Here is a 22,718-nt window from a genome sequence, read left to right on the forward strand (position 1 = left end):
AATTAATGAAGGCTACTCCCAGCTAACGCTTGAGTAATATGACCCTAAAACAAACAAACATTAGGTTCAATTATGGGCTCCCACAGAATTACAACGCTAAAATCATGGGTTCGCTTTCCCTCAGTGGACACAGCAGATAGCTCGATGTCGCTTTGCTATAAATAAGTAAAACAGACAAACAACACACATTAAAAGAAGTACAGATTTATAGATTTCACCTATATATGCAAAAGCCATTCGTAATCACCTGTTTCCTGTTTATTATTTTTAGTTAGTTATCACCATAACGATTCCATCTAGGAACATAGGCCCGCAATCGCATGCGGATTCTTCAACAAGTATTTAAGTGAGTAGGTTGTTAGCCCGCTGCACCGAGCCGTCCCTAATTTAGCAGTGTAAGACTAAAGGGAAGGCAGATAGTCATCACCACCCACCGCCAAGTCTTGGGCTACTCTTGTACAGACGAATAGTGAGATTGATCGTCACATAATAACGCTCCCACGGCTGGGAGGGCAAGCATGTTTGGCTCGACGCGGGCGCGAACCCGTGACCTTCTGATTACATACAAGTCGCACGCCTTACACGCAAGGCCATGCCAGGCCCTTATTATTTTTACTGCTCTGAAAAAAAACAAACAAACATCTCACTTCCACGCGGTCTGATGGGAGCGTTCTTAAATTAAGTATATGTTTTACAGTCAAATAAATATTGAGTGTGCAGGAACATTTCGAGTAAAAAAACTTCGTTGATTGGCTTAGCCACAACAGCGTGTGAGTTTTGTATAGCAAAGCCACATCGGGCTATTTGCAATGTCCTCTTAAAGGAATCGAATCCCTGATTTTTAACGCTGTAAATCCACCGCTGTCTCACATGGGAAGAGTCACAGCACAGTCACAGTAGAGGAAGAGTCACTGCACAGTCACAGTAGAGGTAGAGTCACTGCACAGTCACAGTAGAGAAAGATTCGCAGCACAGTCACAGCAGAGGAAGAGTCACTGCACAGTCACAGTAGAGGTAGAGTAACTGTACAATCACAGTAAAGGAAGTCACAGCACAGTCACAGTAGAGGAAGAGTCACTGCACAGTCACAGTAGATATAAAGTCACTGTGCAGTCACAGTAAAGGAAGTCACAGCACAGTCACATTAGAGGAAGAGTCACAGCACAGTAGAGTAAGAGTCACAGCACAGTCACAGTAGAGGAAGTGTCACAGCACAGTCACAGTAGAGGAACAGTCACAGCACAATCGCAGTAGAGGTAGAGTCACTACACAGTTACAGTAGAGGAAGAGTCACAGCACAGTCACAGTAGAGGAAGAGTCACAGCACAGTCACAGTAGAAGTAGAGTCACTGCACAGTCACAGTAGAAGTAGAGTCACAACACAGTCACAGTAAAGGTAGAGTCACAGCACAGTCATAGTAGAGGTAGAGTCACAGCACAGTCACAGTAGAGGTAGAGTCATAGCACAGTCACAGTAGAGGTAGAGTCACAGCACATTCACAGTAGAGGTAGAGTCATAGCACAGTCACAGTAGAGGTAGAGTCACTGCACAGTCACAGTAGAGGAAGAGTCATAGCACAGTCACAGTAGAGGTAAGTCTGCACTACTAAGTGAGATTGTAATGGTTGTCTCTAGGTCAAACATTGTCTCATTTAACCATTGGTAAACGTCGGTTTTGGTTTCTCTCATTGTTTATGTAAAGATAATTAGCTCTCAATTTAATCTAATTAATGACTGGTAAATGAGGTAATTAAATTCAGTGTATACTTATATGACGACACACGTGTATTGTTCACTTGATTCAACCTATTTACGAGGTTCCCTTTGTTAAGCAGTTACCATTCGAACACTACTTCCTACCCCACAAAACTTAGTTCGCTAGTCTATTACTTAGCCCCCCCCCTCATTCCTCAACCTGAAAACCAAGACACGCCTTACGACCTGAGCGATAGCGGTCATCCCCTGTCAAGGGTTCCTAATTTCCGTAGTGACAAAGAATGAAATTTGTATAAAAACCACCGTGAATGACGTAGTTAGTGCTTTCGGTCGGTCATATCATTGATTCGCAGATTCGTGATTAAGTTCCATTCCTTAACCCCAACTTCTACCACTAGAGGGCATTCCCCGACGCGTTTATGAAATAACTCTGTCTGCTGATTACGAGGAAATTGTACAGTAAACAGGGTAATGAACAAGTGATAATAGTGTGTCACGTACGTGATTTGTCGTCCTCGGTTATTACCACCCGCTTTCCAGGTAAGCAGAAGAGGTTGTCCCCACGAGGTGTACGTGCGTTCTTGTACACAAGTTGAGTTGTCGCGACTTAAAAAATAATAGATAAAAATGGTTTGCTAACATGGTGATATGTCCATATAGTTTCTAGGTCAGGTTTAACACTTGAGACGATTACCATCATGAACCAGTTACCAAGTTTCATTTATAAATAAATATATATATTTTTTGGCAGTGGTACAGCGGTATGTCTGTGGACTCATCCCGCTAGAAACCGGGTTTCGATATCCGTTGTGAGAGAGTACAGATAGCCCATGGTGTAGTTTTGTGCTTAGCTGACCAACTAACAATTCTTCGGACGAATTATATTAGGTTGAGGAATAATTCGTAAGCGTTTTTAAATAATTTCATTCAAGCATTACATGCAAGACTATACAATACTTCAATGGATGAACACATTACACCCAAAACATTTATTATGATACTTTATTTTATGTAATACCTAGGTATATAGTATGCATTGTTTTAAACGAAATTGCAAGAAATTAAATGCGAAAAGCAGATGGTGTCGAAAATGCTCGATTTTGTCCACTTGACATTCCATTTAATAAGCTGAAAATGAAAGCAAAAATTAAAGACATATGAAAATCAAACACACCATCTATTAGAGCAAAAAAATTATCTACCAAATGACATGAAATATTTTGCGAAAGCGTTTCATTTATGAATATATTTCGTTAACTTGAAAAAACGCTCACGAATTATTCCTCAACCCGATAGAACACTGAAAATAGCGAAAGATAAAAATCAAATATATATATAGATAGTTAAAGGGAATATTAGTATTGACTAATTAATTAAAACGAAATCAAAAGGTGGATTGCGTTAAAAACAGCAAATCCAAACCTCTGAATAATATAGTCTCCTAGCGGAACAGCGGCATGTCTGCGGACTTAGTGCATAAGAAACTGGGTTTCGATATTCGTGGTGGGCATAGCACAGATTGTCCATTGTGTAGTTTCGTTTTTAACAGTAAGCTCGTATATAAAACTTACGTTTTTATATATATAAAGAGAATCATAAATTCAGAGTCGCGAGTTCGAATCCCCATGACGAATAGTGGGATGGACCGAAAACATTATAACGCCCCCACGGCTGAATGGGCGAGCATGTTTAGCGCAACGGGAATTCGAACTCGCGACCTCAGATTACGAGTCGCACGCCTTAACACGCTTGGCCATGCCGGGCCAAATACTTCTCTTGAACTGTATAATTGGTTATTTGTATAAGGTTGTGCAATATTTTAACAGTTTTTTTTATTTGTTTTGTTTTTAGGGCTGTTTTAACTTTCCTTTAAGTTCCATTTCGAAATATTTATGATAAAAGATAAAGAGCAATAAATTTTAAGAACAATGTGATAAAATATGTATATGGAAATGTTTCTGACAGGTCTGAAAATATATAACTAGCAGCACACTTTAAGTACAATGTGATAAAATGTGTTTTTGGAAATGTTTCTGACAGGTCTGAGAGTATATAACTAACAACAAGTTTTAAGAACAATGTAATAAAATGTGTATTTGGATATGATTCTGACAGGTCTGAGAGTATATAACTAGCAACACATTTTAAGAACAATGAGATAAAATGTGTATTTGGAAATGTTTCTGACAGGTCTGAGAGTATATAACTAGCAACAAATTTTAAGAACAATGTGATAAAATGTGTATTTGGAAATGTTTCCGACAGGTCTGAGAGTATATAACTAACAACAAGTTTTAAGAACAATGTAATAAAATGTGTATTTGGAAATGTTTCTGACAGGTATGAGAGTATATAACTAGCAACACGTTTTAAGAACAATGTGATAAAATGTGTATTTGGAAATGTTTCTGACAGGTCTGAGAGTATATAACTAGCAACACATTTTAAGAACAATGTGATAAAATGTGTATTTGGAAATGTTTCTGACAGGTCTGAGAGTATATAACTAGCAACACATTTTAAGAACAATGTGATAAAATATGTATATGGAAATGTTTCTGACAGGTCTGAGAGTATATAACTAGCAACAAATTTTAAGTACAATGTAATAAAATGTGTATTTGGAAATGTTTCTTACAGGTCTCAAAATATATAACTAGCAACACATTTTAAGTACAATGTGATAAATTGTGTATTTGGAAATGTTTCTGACAGGTCTGAGAGTATATAACTAACAACAAGTTTTAAGAACAATGTAATAAAATGTGTATTTGGAAATGATTCTGACAGGTCTGAGAGTATATAACTAGCAACACATTTTAAGAACAATGTGATAAAATGTGTATTTGGAAATGTTTCTGACAGGTCTGAGAGTATATAACTAGCAACACATTTTAAGAACAATGTGATAAAATGTGTATTTGGATATGTTATCGACTGGTCTCACTCTAAATAAATGTAGCAAGAAAAGTTTAAAATAACTTGAAAAAAATATATACTTGGATACGTATTTTAGATAAATCTAATACTGTTGAGCATTGGCCATCTTTATTTATGCGGTTTGTCTTGGAAAACTTTCCTAATTTTGGAGAGGAACTTCAGTCAGTGTTTTCGAGTTTATTTTGCTGAGTTTTATAGGAAAAAAATGTATTATTTATTATACAGTTTATCACTAGCTTGAGAAATTTGGTCTTTTGGAGAGCTTTATTTGAAGTACGTGGTGTGAAAACAGTAAAGTATTGTAACGTGTGGGAGGTAACAAAAACACAAAGTAAAAATAATTTATTGTAACGTGTGAGAAGTAACAAAAACACAAAGTAAAAATAATTTATTGTAACGTGTGAGAAGTAACAAAAACACAAAGTAAAAATAACTTATTGTAACCTGTGAGAAGTAACAAAAACACAAAGTAAAAATAACTTATGATTAAAATAATACGAAGTTTGAAGTGAAAGTTTTTTGTTTGTCTTAAAACTTACTGCAAAGTTACAGAACACCTTTATGTATCTTAGAATTCACTGAAAGGTACACAACAAATTATGTATCTTAGAATTTACTAAAAACAACAGAACACCTTTATGAATCTTAGAATTCACTGAAAGCTACAGAACACCTTTATGAATTTTAGAATTTACTGTAATGTTACAGAACACTTTTATATATCTTAGAATTTACTGTAATGTTACAGAGCACTACTCTGCATCTTAGCCTTCACCGAAAGCTACAGAGCACTACTATGCATCTTAGAGTTTACTGAAAGCTACAGAACACCTTTATGCGTATAATTACTCGTAATTTTGAACTGATAGGCTACAGTACCCATCGCCTCCTCTTGAGTCAGTCATTTTTCGTCGAATATTGGGATTCAATTACCATTCTTACAAAGTACACTTGGTCTGAGCTGGAATGTATTTTTATTGCAGCAACGGAACCCAAACAATAAATCTGATTTACAGGTGCTGATACGCTAACCTGTGGGTTATTCCTAGCTCCATATGAATATTGTCTTGCGAAAGACAACGATTTGAACCATTATCTTAAAAACAAAGAAAAGGATTTACAATGGCATATAAGAAGGTTTTTTTATTACTCATGTGTTTACTTTCCATCATGGAACGGCCCGCCATAGCCAGGTGGTTAAGACACTTCAGTCGTAATCCGAAAGTCGCGGGTTCGAGTCCCGTTCACACCAAACATGCTCGTCCTTTCAGCCGTGGGGGCGTTATAATGTGATCATCAATACCACCATTCGTTGGTAAAATAGTAGCCCAAGAGTTGGCGGTGGGTGGTGATGACTATTTGCTTTCCCTCTAGTCTTACGCTCCTAAATTAGGGACGTCGAGCGCAGATAGCCCTCGTGTATCTTTGCGCGACATTAAAAAAACAAACAATATTTATATATTTAATTTCCATTTTGCGAATATTTATAGAATAACTCGAAACGAAAACCACATGTATAAAATAATTCTATCGAACCGCAATAACTGGTCTGGAGTTTCACGAATGAATATACTGAATATTTAATTGACTTTCATTAATTATAAAGTAATTTTAAATATTTTTTTAAAAAATATCATTAAAATGTTCCTACCTTGTTGAGCAACGATGTGTAGTAAAAACATACACTGGTAGAAAACCCAATGAGTTGGAGAGGACAGAGGATTATGATGGTTCATTACTTCCCCTTCCTGGTTAAAGAAGGGAAAAAAATGCTTTAAGTCCCCTTGTGTTATTCCGTTATATATATATATATATAAACGGTACTACAAAAACTTTAGTTTAAATCAGGTACACAAATATAACACCAGTTTTATAAACACCTGTGTTTTTGTTCATGCGAAAAGGAACACCAAAACACTTCATCGTGAAATACTATCGGTGGTTCAGTAACATGTAAAGTGAATTTGTAAGTACACGTGTTTTTATGCGAAAACAGTTATGGAAAACGTGTTAAATGTTTCTACAGCATAAAAGATGTATTTCAGGGTTACTCCTTTTAATCGTTAAGCCTAAATGTTCTGATTCAATTTATTCCGCCCTCTCGGAATGCAATGAAAATCAGTTTATTATATTAAAAAGGGAAACAAACTCGTTTCCATTTATTTAAACGAGGTAGAGATTAATGATATTTTACAATAAATGTTATATATTAGTATTCTTTCGCATTAGTGACGTGTAGTGTTAAACTAAAATGTCACAGTTCCAGTATCTCGGGAACTTAAGACTTAACACCTTACAGTTTGACAAACAACACATACCTTTTCGACAAGAAAATAAACTGTCCAATTTTATTTATTTGTAATGCTAAATAATTATACCAGAACAATCAAATAAAACAAATATAAATAATTGTAATGCCTTTTGTAATGTTATAACGCCAAAGTTAACGTAAGGAAAAAAAGAATAGAGTTGGTTGTTACAACAGACTAGGAAGAGGGTTGGTTGTTACAACAGACTAGGAAAAGGGTTCGTTGTTACAACAGACTAGGAAGAGGGTTGGTTGTTACAACAGACTAGGAAGAGGGTTGGTTGTTACAACAGATTAGGAAGAGGGTTGGTTGTTACAACAGATTAGAAAGAGGGTTGGTTGTTACAACAGATTAGGAAGAGGGTTGCTTGTTACAACATAGTTTCTTTTTATAATTTTGTGAGAGAATCTCAAAAACATCTTATTTAAATTAATGACTGAAAGACTAAAAGAAATACATGAAGCTCACAAAAACAGATCAAAACCTAGCGTTGCAGTGAAGTTCAATGATCATCTTGATATTAGCTGTAACCTGTAATGTAAAGATGTAACCAGGTCTAACTAAACCATCAATGATCATCTTGATATTAGCTGTAACCTGTAATGTAAAGATGTAACCGGGTCTAACTAAGCCATCAATGGTCATCTTGATATTAGCTGTAACCTGTAATGTAAAGATGTAACCAGGTCTAACTAAACCATCAATGATCATCTTGATATTAGCTGTAACCTGTAATGTAAAGATGTAACCAGGTCTAACTAAACCATCAATGATCATCTTGATATTAGCTGTAACCTGTAATGTAAAGATGTAACCAGGTCTAACTAAACCAGCAATGATCATCTTGATATTAGCTGTAACCTGTAATGTAAAGATGTAACCAGGTTTAACTAAACCATCAATGATCATCTTGATATTAGCTGTAACCTGTAATGTATAGATGTAACCAGGTTTAACTAAACCATCAATGATAATATTGATATTAGCTGTAACCTGTAATGTAAAGATGTAACCAGGTCTAACTAAACCATCAATGATCATCCTGATATTAGCTGTAACCTGTAATGTAAAGATGTAGCCAGGTCTAACTAAACCATCAATGATTTGTGATTACAAAACAGATGGCGTTTATCATTATATTTACATATTTAAATGTATAAAAACGAGAGTTTATGATATATACTGACTGGTCGTCTCGTTGATATCCTTCGTAATATTGGGCTGGGCCATCTGTTGCCGTGTGAACAGATTGAACCCAGTGTGGTACATACCCCTGAAGTTGTTAGACGTTGCTTTGATCTATTGTTGCTAATCCTCGAACAGTATGACCAACAACTTATTCACAGGAATCGGTGGAGAATCAAAATCACTCAAATATTATGAAGAAGCACAATGGGATTTAGGTCTAGTGTCATAACTGGTCAAGATATACGCCTGATATCACAGTCTTGCATTGCGAACTAGTCTCAAACAAATGAGCACGTGGGTTATTGCATTACTATTTAGTCACAGCCCTTGTTCATCGAGGTAACAACACCGTCTTGTGAAATGGACATAAGCAACACTGATTCACATCATAAATTAAGAAGTTATTCTGGCTCCAACTGCAGTGACATTCCCCACACTCTTACACCTCCTCCAGTTAGTTGCACTATTTGAACAACACAATTAGGATCAAATGCCTTCTGTTTTTTCAATTTGTTTTACCATAGTAGCAGTTGAGAAAAGGGGTTAAATAAAATAACTCACAATATGTCAATTTGGGCTCTTCTTACCATTAAATCACTGCTTTCCTGTTTATGTCAGAGATAAGTATTTCCTACCTTCCGAATGGCAGACTAAGTAATGATTTTTGTATGGTGTTGTTGGAGAGTCAAATCTTGACTACCGTTAACAAAAATTGGTCAATTAAATTCACACCAACACCTTTTACATTTTACAAGTCATACAATCGTCTTTTTTACTTGATAAGTTACTAGTGGTTGGCGGCCATGCCTTAGAGCAGAAGGTATTCCGTTTCGATGGCTACTCTTCATAGATTCTGATAAAATAAACGTTTTACATTCAAACACGGTCTTTATATGACATTCTAGTTAGACAGACACACCCTTATCATGCCCCTTTGAAAATCTTGGGATTCTTGATCTCACACATTGCCCAGCAGATTAACCATGATATATACACATATCTGTATTTATAGGACATACACAATAAACTGACGTAACTGGAAGTGTAATAGAAGTGTTAAACTGGTATTAAAGTGTACTAGGAGTATTTTCCAGACTAGTATACGTTTTGTTTCTTTTCATATAACACTGGACAAGCAGTATTCAATTATCTTTATGGTAGTCTACGATATAAATGGTCCTGGCTTATGCTTACTACTATTCAGAAATAATATCTATAAAAAGTCTCTATTTGTAATAATAAAACCTATGGATATTGTCATTATATATATTGCGAACTGTGATGTCTACCTGAGTGGAACGCAGCATGGCAAGGTGGTTAAGACACTCGACTCGTAATCTGAGGGTCGCGGGTTCGAATCCCCGTCACACCAAACATGCTCGCACTTTCAGCCGTGAGAGTGTTATAATGTGACGGTCAATCCCACTATTCGTTGGTAAAAAAGTAGCCCAAGAGTTGGCGGTGGGTGGTGATGACTAGCTGCCTTCCCTCTAGTCTTACTACGGACAGCTAGCGCAGAGAGCGTTTGTGTAGCTTAGTGCAAAATTCAAACCAAACCAAACCAATCTATCTGAGTGTTCATCTGTTTTCTGTTTATGACGGCGCTTCCCGAATTGCGCATGAAAAGGTGGTTGATATGGTTCCCACAGTTGTGAACTGACAGTTTCTGTAGTTTTAAATCTAATTTACCTTTCGTAGTTTCTAGAGCTACAATGTTTTCATACTTATAGGTTTGTTTGTGTTAAATTTTGAGCAAAGCTACACGAGGGCTATCTCCGCTAGCCGTCCCTAATTTAGCAGTGTAAGACTAGAGGGAAGGCAGCTAGTCATCACCACTCACCGACAACTCTTGGGCTACTCTTTTACCAACGAATAGTGGGATTGATTGTCACATAATGGCGCTCTCAGCTGAAAGGGGCAGCATGTTTGGTGGGACAGGGATTCGAACCCGCAACACTCGGGCCTACGTGAGGTCAAAAGTGGATAAGTCAAAAGACATAAATTCCTTGAACCGCTTTTGTAAAAGTTAATTATTAATTATCTCTCTCTCTGAGTCTGTATATATATATATACACACACACTGTATTTTCAAATGTATTAATACGGCACATTTCAAGAAGAGAGGGGAGGCTCGTGTTTGCCACAAGAGCCCAGATTTAACCTGGCAACAAGCTTCCTTTGGCGTTAAACACAAGAATAACATGTCTCTTCTCTAAAAAGTTAAAGGAACCAATCTACAAAGACAATCATGATATAGTTTAAAAGAAACACAACACTTTAAAACTGCTGCTCGGTGCATCGCTAATTGCGGGTTTTAAATCTAACCTAAATTTTCTTAGAAGTTCTCCAGGCGGCTCTCTAAGTCATGCTGGGAGGTGCCTCGCTGTGACGTAACCAGATTTCGTGTGTACTTACTTTTCCAATCAGCTCTTCCGTTGTTTTACCATTGCGTGAATTATGGTAAAAGAAGGTACAAAGGAATACTGCTTGTAGCAATGCAACGGCAGTAATCATTGCCGTTTCACCCCCAAAGCTAACTTTTAGAATGCGGAAACGAAACGAGATCGATCCGAGGTCGTCCTGCACTGATGCTGTCACCTGGTGGAGAAATCTTCTGTTACAATATTGCTTACTTTAATTATTTCCCATACTTCTCGTTCTTACTACACTTGACATTCGAAGTAATTTTTTTATGACTCACTATTTGTGTTTCTATCTTTAACGTCACCGGTTTTCATGTGAAATAATACTTGTATTACCAGAAGCAAGAAAAAAAACTATTGTCTTCATTAGCATACCTTCTGTTTATGTATTGCTAACCACGTGTCGCTTCTATCAGTTATATTATTCGGACATTTAATATCCTATCTTAAAGAGTTTAATGGGTGGAACTGGGATTTCCGGTACATTATGCGCACGTGGGCTAAACAGTAGGGTAAAGAGACCCTCTAGGATTAAAGTATAGCCTTTCTTCATTTGTGCCCCTCCCTCAGTGGCACAACGGTATATTTGCGGACTTACAACGCTAGAAATCGAGTTTCGATGTCCGTGGTGGGCAGAGTACATATAGCCTTCATTTGTAACAAGTGGCCATCAAGTACATCGCTGTTACTTGACCCTAAATATACGAGAATGTTTAATAATCTCAGAACTGAAACAACTCATCAAAGTTATTATTTACCAAAGTCATACGACAATGTAACGTTTGACCACGACTACAAATTACACTAACGTAAGTGTTAAAAGTAAAGCGTCTGGAGACTTACATTAATAAAACCAGGTCGAGTTTTGTTTAAAACACGTGTATAATTGTTAATAACAAACACAAATAATTATAAGCTGTACGACATGCTAACAACAACAACAAAAACAAGACTTTGATCTTTCGTCCCAACTCAAACAAAAAATAGCTTGTTTATTGTTAAACACAAAGTTACACAATGGGGCATCTAATATTAACATGCAATAAGAAAAGACTGCATGGCTTATCAATGAAGGTTATTTGCACTTTTTAGAGCTCTCGTATACTTCTACAGGTTACGTAAACTGAAATTAACATTTTCCTTTTAGCACCGTTTCCGGGATATCACGATCCTTTACATACCAACCATCAAGGCTACAAAGTATCGTGTTCTTTGATGTTTGTGTTTGTAAAAGCTACAAAGCAACACGGTTTTTGATGATTTTGAAAATAAGGACTTCAAAGTAACATCTTTTATGTTTTTATCTTTATAAAAAGGTCCAGAAAATAAACATGTTTCTTGATGCATTTGTTTTTAAATGCTTCTAGCCTACCAGTGGCATGGTTCTATGTCAGCGGACTTGACACCAAGAGTTGGTAGAGTGTTTGTTGTATAGCCTTGTACTTAACTCAGAACAAACAAATTAAAGGATACAAAGTAAAACGAGTTTTGTTTGTGAAAGCTAGATAGTAACATCTTTTTAGTTGTTGTTACCGTTTTATAGTGTTTTCATTATTATAAAATCAACTCGTAATCCGAAGGTCGCGGGTTCGGATCCCAGTCTCACCAAACACGTTCACCCTTTCATCCTTGGGGGCGTTATAATGTGACTGTCAATCCTAGTATTCGTTGGTAAAAGAGTAGCCCAAGAGTTGGCTGTGGGTTTTATGACTAGCTGCCTTCCCTCTAGTCTTACACTACTAATTTAGGAACAGCTAGGGCGGATAGCCCTCGTGTAGCTTTGCGCGAAATTCAAAAAGAAACAAACAAAGATTATTATAAAATATTAACAAAACTAGAGGGCACTCAGTACAGCACCATACCTCAGCCACGCAGCGTTGATCATATTTGGTTCTCAATAAATACGAAACTGTGTCAGTAGGTCCGTATTTATCAACGTACACGGACCACTTTTGGAATAGCAATGAGTAATAATATTCTACATAAGTTCACCAAGTTTGATTACAATTCGATATTTTTGACTGAGTTATAGAAAACAAATAGTGTAAGAAATCGGACTCCATCTTAATAAACAAGGATTTGGGTGAATTCTGTGACCTTGACCTTCGAATTTGACCCTCAGAAACTAATAACTTCTTACTTGAGTAATATTTGTTTGTTTGTTTGCTTTGGAATTTCGCACAAAGCTACTCGAGGGCTATCTGTGCTATCCGTCCCTAATGTAGTAGTGTAAGACTAGAGGGAAGGCAGCTAGTCATCACCACCCACCGCCAACTCATGGGCTACTCTTTTACCAACGAATAGTGGGATTGGCCGTCACATTATAACGCTCCCACGGCTGGGAGGGCGAGCATGTTTGGCGCGACGCGGATGCGAACCGCGACCCTCAGATTACGAGTCGCACGCCTTAACGCGCTTGGCCATGCTGGGCCGCTTGAGTAATAATCCAAATGTATAATAACTCTTGTCTAAATCCATTCAGCCGTTTCTGAAATCTTGCTAACAAACACATACACAAGGATAAAAACATAACCTCCACCTGATGAAATTTTGTAGAATGAACGACAACTGCCTGTTGTGGAGACACAAGTGTAGACGACTACGTTTCAAAAGTCTTCCTCCTTTCGTCTTCGAGACAATACTGAGGGACTTGTTTCGTCTTCGCGAAAATACTGAGGGCCTTATTATTTTACATATAATAAATACATGGAAACGCATATTCCACGCATAGTACACATTAGGAACGTTTTTTTTTTTTCAGGAAGTGCTTATTTTGCACTAATAAAGCTAATAACTGACCTAAGGCAACAAAGTGTACATTGACCTGCACTGGGTCAAAAGTGATTGACGCATTCCACTTTCTTTGAGAGCCTCTGGCTTGCAGTGTGTGAGCTATACACCCATATACGAACCTTTGTCATACTCATATGTCTGTTTTTTGTACTATTAATTAACAGCACTTAAAGACATGTTCGTTTCCATTGCAACGGATTTAAAGAGCTGGAAGGTCCTCTTTCGTTATGATCGTCGTATTTTTTTCTTTTGCCCATATTGAGGTGTGTTTTGGAGCGCATTACCTTCCTAACTATTCGTCTTGAATTTTCTGCTTCCATTGGGTAACATTTAAGGTTCCTTTCACAAAATATTCATTGGCTTTACCTCAATTAAAGATGTTACCATAGAACTAATTCGCTTTATAAAAAAAGAAAATAGTCACTTATATCTCTGATCAAGTTTTCGAGGGACTTTACAAGGTTGGTTAGGGCTGTATGATTTTATTGCAAGAAAACTGTTTCTTTGTCATATGGTAATAATCCTTGAGTCATGCCAACAGTTGAGAGGAAGTGTGGTTAATCTACATACGTTACTATGACCTATGTAACCTCTATATGTGTAAACATCCACTGCAGTAAGGAATATAACTGTCATTTTTCATTTGTCACCTTACCTCCATCAACAGAAACAGGGGTTAATAACTTGTTAGAATATATATATATATGAATGTATAATGTACCAAAAACAAAATCTATATATTTGTAATACTTAATGGTAATCACAATTGACTCTATATGTATGATGCTGTAAAAACTAAAGACAAAATCGACATATCTCCCATATTTAATAACAACTCTAATTGACTCTCTCTGTATGATTCTCTAGAGGTTGAAAACAGAATCGATGTCTTCGTTATCTCGCGGAACAGTTCACATGTTCGTTCTTTACTAAGAACAGGAAACAGTTTACATGTTCTTTCTTTACTAAGAACAGGAAACAGTTCACCTGTTCTTTCTTTACTAAGAACAGGAAACAGTTCATACATTCGTTCTTTACTAAGAACAGGAAACAGTTCGTACGTTCGTTCTTTACTAAGAACAGGAAACCGTTCATACGTTCGTTCTTTACTAAGATCAAAAAACAGTTCACATGTTCGTTCTTTACTAAGAACAGGAAACAGTTCGTATGTTCGTTCTTTACTAAGAACAGGAAACAGTTCACATGTTCTTTCTTTACTAAGAACAGGAAACAGTTCACATGTTCGTTCTTTACTAAGAACAGGAAACAGTTCACATGTTCTTTCTTTACTAAGAACAGGAAACAGTTCACATGTTCGTTCTTTACTAAGAACAGGAAACAGTTCACATGTTCTTTCTTTACAAAGATCATAAAAAAACAGTTCACACGTTCTTTCTTTACTAAGAACAGAAAACAGTTCACATGTTCGTTCTTTACTAAGAACAGGAAACAGTTCACATGTTCTTTCTTTACTAAGAACAGGAAACAGTTCACATGTTCTTTCTTTACAAAGATCATAAAAAACAGTTCACACGTTCTTTCTTTACTAAGAACAGGAAACAGTTCACATGTTCGTTCTTTACTAAGAACAGGAAACAGTTCACATGTTCGTTCTTTACAAAGAACAGGAAACAGTTCACATGTTCTTTCTTTACTAAGAACAGGAAACAGTTCGTACGTTCGTTCTTTACTAAGAACAGGAAACAGTTCATACGTTCGTTCTTTACTAAGAACAGAAAACAGTTCACATGTTCGTTCTTTACTAAGTACAGGAAACGAGAATAAAAAATAACTTGGAATATTCTTTTTTATTCATCTCTATTTTACTAAAATAACAAAATAAACTTTCTTGGTAAATAACATTAAAACCAACAGTAACAAAAACAGAATACATCACAATACAGTTGTCATCCAAGCAAAAAGTTATTTATAAATTTGCACGAAATGTTTAATTTATTTTCAACGCATTTCATTAGTTCAGTGCGTTGACTCATAAGCACGGTAGAAGTCTATGGACCGTAAAATTACATTTCATTCAGTCTGTCAGTGACGTTATACCCGAGCTGGCTACATATTCAAATAATAGTTGCACGATACTTTATTATGGTATGTGTTATATGCTGTAGGTCAGTTGTTTTTATCATTGACTAGAGACTCTTGAGGCACAATGACAAGTAAAATAGGAATAATTTACTGATGTACAAAGACAACATCGGAAACGTTTGGTCATAAATGACATTCCCGTCATTTGTGTTCAAAGTCCACTAAATCATGAAGGTGACATTGTGTATCTATTACCTCTTATATTGAACATACCTAGGATCGGTTATCAATAGCTGTATGTAACATGTTTGTGGTACATATCACCACATTGTTTTAATATATCTGTCACCAGTTGGTTTAAGATATCTGTGATGTATTTACCACTAACTGTAGTTATTAACCCTATCGCTAAGGGTCATTGGTCTAAGGTCATGTCATCGTGTTTGTTGCCTTGCGTTCAAAACTTTATTGAACTAATATTTTAAAAATTTATGTCAACAAGTTTAATATCAAACTGTAGATTATAATTCAAATTTTGGCAAAATACATCATTCCCTTTCTTAATTTAAAAATAAATAAAAAACATTTAAACGTCGAATTTTATGTGTTACTTTGGGCACCTACACTGATTCAAAATAGATATTACTAATGTCAAAGTACAAAGTATATAGTTTATTACGAATTAGGAACTCAAGCTAATGATATTAACAAGCTAGAATATAAAATAAGAACCTCCTATCTCTTCCACTGGCTGAGATGTCGCTCACATACTGAATCAAACAGTGTTCCCATTCAATTCTTTCCGTTTTTGGAAGTGGTCCCTTACATACGCTTACTTGTGTATATGCCATGTGGATAACCAATCGAAAACTCAGAATGACCTCCTTGTGTCTTTCTCAGTGATATCCATGACTTAGGACGCCATCTGGCCCGGCATGGCGAAGTGTGTTAAGGCGTGCGACTCGTAATCCGAGGGTCGCGGGTTCGAATCCTGGTCGCACCAAGCATGCTTTTTCAGCCGTTTGGACATTATAATGTCAGGGTCAATCCCACTATTCGTTGGTAAAAAAGTAGCCCAAGAGTTGGCGATGGGTGGTGATGACTAGTGTAAGGTAATGTTCATGTGAAGAACAGAAATTCTTTTGCCCATTGTACAGTTTGGGTACTGCATTTGTAGATGTCCCCCGCTAGTACAGCGGTAAGTATACGGATTTACAACACTAAAATCAGGGGTTCGATTCCCCTCGGTGAGCTCAGCAGATAGCCCAATGTGGCTTTGGTATAAGAAGAAACACACGCATTTGCAGATAATAAAAATGTATTATAATGTTGAACATCATTCTTTGAAATGAGGTGGCATGCAATCTTTGATCTCCACCTATGCAAGGCCCGGCATGGCCAGGTGGGTTAAGACGTTTGAATCGTAATCTGAAAATTGCGGCTTCAGATTCCCGTTGCATCAAACATGCTCGCACTTTCAGCTGTAGAGACATTATAATGTGACAGTCAATCCCATTATTCGTTGGTAAAAGAGTAGCCCAAGAGTTGGCGGTGGGTGGTGATGACTAGCTGCCTTCCCTCTAGTCTTACACTGCTAAATTAGAGACGGCTAGCGGAGATAGCCCTCGTGTAGCTTTGCGCGAAATTCAAAACAAAAGGACGCCATCTCATTCTTTTGTTCTTTTTTAGTTTTGCATAAGGCTACTCATAAATTCAAATATGTTGATGAGACTGCGATCCTCGCTTACACGTATAGCTCTAAGATTGTCTCCACTGAATATTTGAAGAACAAATTACCACTATATAATGTACTCTTTTGATAGTTAAGAAACTGATTTCATTAGACTCGGACACCAATAACGTGTACACAGATCTGTCAGTTGTATAAATACTTATACTGCATGTTATACTTAATATTTAGATATTTTTTCTTTAATTATTTATTTTTTGCAAAACTACTTTATCAATATCATGTTTGTGCAATGAAATGTTCCAAAATGTTGTTAAATACGAACATTTTCTACTTCCATCTAGTGACAGAAAATTAAACTATAATGAAATGTGGCGAAAATAATACGTTTGAGCTCAACTTGCTGTTATTAAGTAGCTTACCTTTATATAATTTCCCCACCAAAATACGGGTGGTAGAAAAACAGAATAATATTACTGTTATATATTAATGAAGCTGGAACTATTTATTTGAGAAAGAATGTTTTTAATTACTACTTTCAAAAGATATAGAATAAAAACTTAATTATATGTTCTAATCATACTAATAAAATAAAATTTAAAAGATTGTGAATGCCAATATTTGTTTTAATCAAAACATTAAGATAATAAAACGCAAGTTGATATATTCTATAGGAAGGGATATTTCTCCATGATTAATACATGTAAAGGTAGTCAACCACCTGCTGTATCTAACACATTTATGGTATTTTCGTCAATAGCTATATTTAACACGTTTGTTGTGTCTTTGCTATCACCTGTGGTTGACACATCTGAACCATATAAGCCACCAGTTGTATTTAACACGTTGGAGGTGTCTTTGGCACCAGATGTAGTCAATACGTCTGAAAGATATAAACCATCAGCTGTATTTTACACGTTTGTGGTGTCTTTACTACCAGCTGTATTTTACACGTTTGTGGTGTCTTTACTACCAGATGTATTTTACACGTTTGTGGTGTCTTTACTACCAGCTGTATTTTACACGTTTGTGGTGTCTTTACTACCAGCTGTATTTTACATGTTTGTGGTGTCTTTACTACCAGATGTATTTTACACGTTTGTGGTGTCTTTACTACCAGCTGTATTTTACACGTTTGTGGTGTCTTTACTACCAGATGTATTTTACACGTTTGTGGTATCTTTACTACCAGCTGTAGTTCACACGTCTAAAGGATATAAACCACCAATTGTATTTAACATATTTGTGGTATTTCGGTCACAAGCTGTATATAACACGTTTGTGGTGTCTTTGATACCAGCTATACTTGATACGTCTAAAGGATAAAAACCATCAGCTGTATTTGAAGATATAAAAATGTTATTTTATATCTATCGTGAACTTTTTGGTGGATAATTCACATGTCATATAAACGGTTTTGGCGTATCTGTGATTACCTTCCCCCACAACTTAGTACAGACCATCATTCATTCTACAGTTTAGTTTTATTCACTTTACGTGCCATCAATAAGAAGTGTTACAGTTCAGTTAGCCATAACATTTTCTACCTGCATTATTCGTTTATCATAGTTTTCTACTTAGCAGCCTATACAACAAGCAACAGTATCAGGATATGTAATGAAATAACGCTATTTTTATCTTTACTAATTGAATATTCAATGTACCCTCAGTCATAAGTGCCTAACTTTTTGGACAACTGGAGTGTGTGGGGTGAAGCCACGTAAATCTAATACAGCTGGTAATAATAGTAAGTGCACATTAAGTGGAGGGGGCACAATCCTCAAACAAACACGTAAATCCCTTTGTAGCATTACGGTGTTGTAAAAAAATTAGCAAACGGAAGTATTAGGCTTTAAAACAGAACACACGCACGGAAATGAAGTTTTTTCAATTGTTCGAATTATCAACGCAACCGTCAAAAGGACGTGTATAACTTTTAAGCTTGTTACCTGCTATGAACGATTGTACAGTCAGGTTCGTTACGTTATGCTTCAAAACGAGCCATGTCCATTTTGCTGAGTCCAGTTAATTCATCAAACGAGAACATAAAGAACCTCTAAATTTGTACAAGAACAGCTTTCCTCTGAGTTAGTTCAACAAAAAATAAAACGGATAATGAAAAGCCAGCATAGTTTATCTTATCCTTTTATTTTATATTATCTGTCAAAATTATCCTTTCTGATTTTCAAGGAACTCCAGAAACGGGGAAAAAATCCTCACCACTTATAGTCTTCCTTTTCTACAAGTCCTTCCAGTGGCACAATGGTAAGTCTCCGGACCTACAACGTCAGAAACCGGGTTTCGATACCCGTGGTGAGCAGAACACAGATAGCTCTTTGTGTATCTTTGTGCTTAATTATAACCAAACAAACTGTTCTATAATTAGTTCTCACATTTTGTTTCGCAGCCTTACTACTATTATTTTGTCTGGAAATTTCCAAACCAAAAGCTGACATTTTCCAAGAGAGTTTTAATATATTTCTCTGATTTCAATATGATTTAAGTTATCAGGATGACAAACAGGATTAGATTTCCATGGATGGGAGGAATGTTTTCTTAAAATAACAATTTTAGCTTATTAGTAGATTAGCTTTGTGCGAAATTCCCAAACAAACATTATTAGTAGACAAACATGTTTTCCCAAGCACAGTTTTGCGGATTTTAGGTATATTATAGAGTGAAAAAAATTCGGTTCTAATGATATAAACTACAGCTTGGTTTATCTTTATTTTTGAATTTCGCGCAAAGCTACTCGAGGGCTATCTGCACTAACCGTCCCTAATCTAGCAGTGTAAGACTAGATAGAGGGAAGGCAGCTAGTGATCACACACAAGGCCAATTCTTGGGCTACTCTTTCACCAACGAATAGTGGGATTGACCGTCACATCATAACGCCCCCACGGTTGAAAGGGTGAGCATGTTTGATGTGACGGGGATTCGAACCCGCGACCCTCGGATTACGAGTCGAATGACTTAACCACCTGGCCATGCCGGGCCTACAGCTTCCAGGTTCCATTTTTGTTGTTGCATGGATTGTTAAAAATTCTTAAAATATCAAAAGATCTCGATATGTCTATAAACATGACAACTCAATATCGCTAATGTTGTCATCAGGGAAACAATCTTCCTTAAGTGGCCTTTCATGAATAAATATCGCTTCCCTTTTTGAACTACAAGTCGTCACTGAAAATGGAAACTTAAAATTAAGGAAAAAAAAATATTCCAACGATGGACGATCGAACATATTTGTTATTCGTATACAGCTGGATAAAGATGAATCCTTTCTATTTGAGGGAAACCCTGCATTTGGTTGCTGTTCGGTATAAACACGTTAACGAACAAAGACAGCGACAATATAAGATTATCTAATTAAATAAAAATCATGTCTAAACCACAGTCTTGACTACAATGTATGATGCAGGTTTACCATAAAGCCCCCCAGTGGTACAGCGGTATGTCTTCGGTATTACAACGCACGAAACCATTTTTCAATACCCATGGTAGGCAAAGCACAAACAGCTCATTGTGTAGCTTTGTGCTTAACTGCAACCAAACAAAAAACAACTTACTATGAGCATTGAAACAAAGAACCCGTAAATGCACTTATCACACTCTTCCAGCACCACCAATACGTGCGCAACCTTTCTCCCTTTCCCAACATCTTTAGTTTTCGCTTCTTGACTTCTTTACAGATGTTAAACGGATGGATGACTTCAGGATTATAAGAAAGTAGTTTGGTTACATGTAAGTATATCAAGTCACCAAAGATTTACCGAAAAATCTGTTTCCTTGTTAGTAGTGAATTTACAGTTTCAACATTAGGTGAAGAAAAGAACAGATATCAACGGTCGACAAACTGATCACGTGATTACTGTGCAACGCCTCTAACGACAAATAAGAGTACTTCCTCGCATAACCCTATCTCACATGATATACTCTTAGAACTCAATTTCTGATAACTACCCACATAATCCTAGTTCACATGGCATAGTCTTTGAACTCAATCTCTGTGATAACCGCCCTACACAATGTCAGTAAATATCATGTACTTTTCCAATATAACCTATTTAATAGCTATTTAAACTTCAAAAACAGCTACGATGGGATAAAAGAAACGCATCATTTTAAACAGCAACGTTTCGCTATTGTTAACGTCAGGTACTCAGCACAAGTGTACACTTGATAACCACCACAAATAACCGTAGTTAATATGAAGTTGGCTTACAACAAAAACTCTTTAACCCACATATTATAGTTGATCTGATGTGGTCTTACAACAAAACTTATGCAATAACTACCACACATAATATTAGTTAATATGATGTAATTTTCGAATATAACATCTTTAATAACTAGCCCAAATATTTACTGACAGCATAACGTATTTTTATAACAAAATCTATGTAATAACTATCCACAAAGTGGTAGTTCACATTTTATTAATTATCCCTAACATGCTTACTGACTACATACTTGTTGAGTGTTGTATCGATGAAGAAAACATTATCTAGTCTGTCTGTTATAATCTATTACTCATCAAAATGTTCACCAGTTACTGAAAACTACAAACAAAAATATTACCATACCATTAGTTTGTTCACGGTAGTTAGTACCATAAGCTATCAACTGGCTATGTTTGTTACTGATTTAATATCAACGTGGAAGAACCGTTTATAGTATATCTCGAAGGATTCTGTTTTTGTCTATATACACTATATTGATTCCGACTGGATTCTCAGCATTATTGAGTTGTCTCGTCTGTCTGTGTTTTTTAATTAGTAGACGTTTTACGCCATTACTAGATTTACTGAACATATTTGCAAAATTATCTTCTCTACGGTAAATCATACACTAAATAAATACTTCAAGTTAGGCAAACACAATAAAATAAACGACGATACTGTTGTATAAAAAGTAATTACCTTTTTTTGTATGAAAAGTGGTGTTTGTATCTTCAACGGGTTTAGCAAGTTCCCACCATACACACTGAAAGGTTGCTAACACAAAAGCAGGAGTCAACACTGTTGGTCGCTACAGTAAGTCATATCCAAATTAAATAAAAATTATTCTTTTATTCAAACGTCGAGATGTTCCCTCAGAAAACGCATCATAACACTATATTTGCAATTCTCACAACAACGTTTATCTCTTTTTACACATCTTGCTATTTTATGCTCTGAGCGTAAAGTTAGTACCGTTATATCGTCTACACGAGTTTTAGTCTCAGGTAGCGCCGCTAGGGTCCGGAAAAGGTTTTTGGAAAGCTGAAATGTTCTCGTTCAACCTGTCAACTCGTTTGGGTTTCCCATCCACCATTAGCGTCAAAGGCATGCGTGAGAAAATAATAACGTACATCCAAACTGATGTTGTCAGCAAGAAACCAGGTCATGTAGGGAATGGAATGTTAGTTCTAAACGAACCTGGAACTTAGAGGACAAAGAGGTTTAGCTATATAATCACATCTCGTTATCGCATTAATATCTCTTGTGTGGAAAAAAACATGATCTGGCTTTCTTACTCTATAAAATATCATATGTGGCATCAAATTCTGTGTATTTTTAAGTTTCATTCATAACTCAAAATATTTGAAAGTCAATCTCACAGGACAATAACAAT

The 22,718-nt window shown here is 36.2% G+C and overlaps 1 pseudogene across 1 annotated transcript in view; it reads right to left on the reverse strand.

Moving 5' to 3' along the window:
* LOC143224836 (uncharacterized) overlaps positions 1 to 22,303 on the reverse strand; it is a 43,992-nt pseudogene extending 21,689 nt beyond the window's left edge. The window contains exons 1-2 of the transcript XR_013013464.1: positions 22,025 to 22,303; positions 6,308 to 6,404 (exon numbers count right to left, since the gene is read on the reverse strand). The product of XR_013013464.1 is annotated as an uncharacterized LOC143224836 (transcript). The remainder of the gene's footprint in view (positions 1 to 6,307; positions 6,405 to 22,024) is intronic.
* Between the last annotated feature and the right edge of the window lie 415 nt (positions 22,304 to 22,718).

This window comes from Tachypleus tridentatus, chromosome 9 (genome assembly GCF_004210375.1).
Source record: "Tachypleus tridentatus isolate NWPU-2018 chromosome 9, ASM421037v1, whole genome shotgun sequence".
NCBI classification, from domain to species: Eukaryota; Metazoa; Arthropoda; class Merostomata; order Xiphosura; family Limulidae; genus Tachypleus; species Tachypleus tridentatus.